Consider the following 4,306-nt stretch of genomic DNA (forward strand, 5'->3'; position numbering starts at 1 on the left):
TCCCAATTCTTCCATTTCCATTCTCTTGAGTAATTTTTAAACAATTTCATTTAAAATTGGAGCATGGTGTCAGAGAAGGGTCAAGAGGTTAAACTCCACCTAATTTGGTATTTTGGGCTGGTGCCAGGCTGTTTCTCCCTCTGTCTTTTGGAGTGAGAAGCCATTATTGGAAGCTCCTTGTGCATTTTACTAATTCGTGAAGGGCTATGCAGGTCAAAGCAGTGCCACTTGCCTCCCATTTAGAGCAGTTAGCATTTGCTGTTGGCTGAAGGGATCTGTAACACCTTTTCAGGAGTGGGTGAACACAGGTCCACAAGGCAAGTGCAGCCCTCCCAAAAAGGAGGCAGCACTGGGTCAGCTGGTCCAGGTATTCTCAGGCATCTGTATGCTCATGTGGAGTGTTCCCCCTAAGTTCCTGACAGCTAGGAAAGATTGTAGCTCTCATTTTGCAAATGAGGTGGAAATAGAGCAGATTTTTCAAAAGGAGGGAGCTGGCAAGAGGCTGGGTGGCACGTCCTTTTAGAAACTTGAAAAGCCATCTGAGGGTTGCAGAAGCGCTCAGTCCAGGAGCTGGCCTCTGCTGATGGCCTCCTCCTTTGAAGCCAGCCCTGTGAAATGACCTGCTCAGCCAAGTGACCCTTGAAGCTTCACTGTGAGCCACGAGCACAGCCCAGGGCTGGGCCCAGCCTGCCTTTTATTCATTTGAACTAGGACAACATAATCCTCTTGTGCGACATTTCATTCCAAACATAGAGCTAATTATAGCTGCTTAGGAACCTATACCATCAGAAATTCATCTTGATGCTAAGAAATTGGTTAGTAGGGCTTACTGGGTGATGAATAGTTGATACAGACCCAAAATCTGTACTTCAAAATATCCTCCAGTCACTTTTAAGCTGCTCAAAGCTGTGCTCTATATTTCCTCTGCTATGCTATATTTATAGGACAGACCTTCATTTGGTACTACTTTGATGGTGCAATTCCACGTTAGCATCAAACACTCATTCCATGAATGGTATTATAGAAAACACAGTCACCATCAAGAGCAGTGTGATGGGAAGGTGGCAAGCTCATTAAAAATACACAGCTGTCCTCATTTCCCAGCCCTGAGTGCCCGAGGTGGGGCCCCCGGATCTGGTGTTTTGTTTTGTAAATTCTACTTGAAATTCTTTTTTTTTAAAATATTTTATTGAGAAAAAAGCAACAAGACAGTTTCAAAATAGGTTAATAGGACAGTTACAATAATTAATACATTGCATATTGTCTTTGTAGTAGTTTTTGATAGTACAAGATGCAGACATATTTTGTCTAAACACTATTAGTACAAATCTTTCTTCTCATTGAATTAAGAGAAAGTAGCTGTGTATCTATGCTAACTACTTTGTGTATACAAAATATATATATTTTCTTTTTAATTACAAAATGGACCTTCATTTATATCCTCCTTTTTTGCTTACTTTTGTCAGAGATGGGTATTCCACTGCCATTCATATATTGTAGGTGCATGAATTCAGCAGAGTAATCCAATATAGTCCAGTAGTCTATAATAGTAGTGGGTTATCCATAGGCCTGGCAATATCAGAAGTTGACTTGAGCTTTTTATAGCTCAGCTATCACTTTACTTTTTATACCTCGTTTTTATACTTGTCAGCTGGATGGTTCACTGACAAAAGATCTACAAACTGCTGTACAGGGTCTCAGGGTAAATCCTGAAGGGATTTGACTGTCAGATAAAAAAGTTACATTTTTTGTTATATAGGTTTTGCTTTATCTTGGTCTTAACCATCTCCCTGAAATTCTTAAGCACATAAAAGGTTAACAACCAGGGTGGTACCCGAGCTGCTTTCTCATGTAAGATAGGTGGGCTTAAACAACCAGTACTAGCAACAGTGCAGGGCTAACAAAAGGAGCTGCCTGTGATTCCGGTCAGCAGACTTGGAGAAGTGGCCTGAATTCTTATGTTAATAAGGAGGTGTGTTCTCAAAATGCCAATATGAGAAACTACAGTGGAGGAATAGAGGAAAACCAGCGCTGTACTACCACTCACCAGAGATAATGGGTACGAGTTGAGTCTGCTTTTAAGTCTTCTAAACCTCAGCACTTTGTACATGGTACAAGGTAGTGTTTGTTTGCTGGTAAATTGTATTAGAACAGGATAGGATTGCTCATCTGCAAGAATTTACAGAACTCGCACATGCTCAGTGCTGGATAAAAATAATTGTTTTTTCGAGAGAAAAAAAAAGAATGTGCTTCTAGGTTATAAGTGTGAGAGCTATCTTCTATCTCCTAGACATCTTGATAATGAACGTCCTGTTCTGAAAAGTTCCAACCCTACTGATGTCTCTTGAGGGGGCCTGCACTCTGAGAACAGAGCCCTCGTGGTAGGGCAGGGTCAGAGATGGCAGAGAGCAGGCGTGGGGGACGGGGGCTGCTTTGAGGGGTATGCGTGCGTCCTGAAGTGGTGCTCCTGCCTACTCCCTCCTAAAACTACATTAAGAGATAGAAAGTAATAAAAAGCCTAGAAAGATAGGAAAGGGTAGATTATGTTTAAAATTTTGTGACTGGTTGTGCTAGACAGAGAGCTTTCCCAGTGTTGTTGGCTCTCACAACCTTTCAACTATGAAGAGGACTGTGCTTCCTCATGCCCTGGAAACTTCTAGGGGGCACGGCCAGTGAAATGCGAGCCCTGAAGTGCGCTGTTTCTGTGTAGGAACACTTTACATCCCACTCTCTTCCTAGTGGAGGACCACTCGGAAACTTGTGTTAGATGGGGCATTGCATTACGGTGGGGGCATCTCCGTCAGCACAGCGCAGGTCCGTGTGACCACAGCGAGCTGACACATGCAGGGCTGGGCGATTTGTTACAGTAGAAGAGCCAGGTCAGTCATGACTGATGCCCTGATGGGGATTCTGTGTGCTCTGTTCTCCCAAGTGTTTGTGAGAATTTGCACTACAGACTCTCCAGGAAGTCTCAGGAAGGGGCTGGGGAGACAGCTCAGGGGCCTGAGTTCAATCCCCAGCACCAAAAAAAAAAAAAAGTCTCAGGAATATGATAGCTCAGGTGACAAGGTTGCAGGGCTTGGAGGGCTGCAGCTAGTAGGTCTTTAGAAGGTACAGCATGGTATCATTTCCTGATATATTTAGACCGATAGGACTTTTACATGGTTTTAGAAGAATTTGGCATAAATTATTGATCAGTACATAGAAACCTAAGCAGATCAAAAAACAATTGAGTTATTTACCTTGCTACAAACAAGGAAGAAATGCATTAATAGTCTGCATGTGGCGCAGCAGCAAAGAGCATAGGTGTAATCTTCAGAATGCAAACGAAACAGTGATGAACCAAATGTATAACATTGCGAGCACGAAGGAACGGATAGCATAAAAGAGGTAGACCTTAATAATTTATAGTAGAAGCCAATAACTGTCTAAAATTGGAAAGTGAAAGCAGTCATGTGCTATTTATGATTGTAGAAGAAAGTGATAGAAGAGCGGGCAGTGGGGGGAGGGAGTGAAAAGGCCTTTCAAATTTGTCCTAAGCTATAAAACAGTATCAATTTTAAAACTATTGTGTAGTTCTTTGCCTTAAATTGAAATAAGAGACGGAATCATCCCAGAGCTCACTCACTACACAGAGATCATCTCGTTTTACTCTTTTCTTGAGTAAAACACAGGAAGGATGCGCACCTGTGTCCGTGACGTGGCTCTGCCTGCAGGAGACATTTGAACAGGTAATAAGTGCATTAGGTCAGGGAAGTGCATTAAGCTTTTCATCTTAATTTGAGGTGGTGTTTGTAGTAGGCCTGCACACCTCCTCTTGGCTTTCATCCCACATGTGAGAACAAAGGAATAAAAAGTAGGTCCAGGCGGGAGCTGTGCTCCTTACGGTGAGAAGCACTAATTAGACTAATTAGTCAGTGACTTCGCGCCTCAACCAGGAGAAGCACGAAGCGTCCAGAAGCCATGGGCTTGCTGCTGTGTTATGGTTTGGAAAACACAGGATGTTCATGGGAAGGTAGCAGCAAGCGCACTGGTAGCAAGAGAGGGCTGTTGCCGAGGTCAAGTGCAGTTGGATTTTTTTCACTGGCTTGAATAATTATATGGGGTAATGACCTTTAAAAGTGAAATGGCTTTGAGAAACTGCCTTTACTGGGTGCATTAAATGGCTGATTCTGTGATGGAGGAGCCACAGCAAGGCAGCGTGTTCCTCCAGTGGGGGTAGTGCTCTCCACTGTAGAACTTAGTTGTCAATAGCAACAACATAAAGGAGCCATTTTTCTACGAACTATCAGGACCTGAGGTGACC

At 43.1% G+C, this 4,306-nt stretch overlaps 1 protein-coding gene across 1 annotated transcript in view; it reads left to right on the forward strand.

Annotated features, from left to right (window-relative positions):
* Apba1 (amyloid beta precursor protein binding family A member 1) overlaps positions 1-4,306 on the forward strand; it is a 235,413-nt gene that overhangs the window by 168,926 nt on the left and 62,181 nt on the right. The gene's annotated exons all lie outside the window — the stretch shown is intronic.

This window comes from Octodon degus, unplaced genomic scaffold (genome assembly GCF_000260255.1).
Source record: "Octodon degus isolate 3935 unplaced genomic scaffold, OctDeg1.0 scaffold00087, whole genome shotgun sequence".
Classification (NCBI taxonomy): Eukaryota; Metazoa; Chordata; class Mammalia; order Rodentia; family Octodontidae; genus Octodon; species Octodon degus.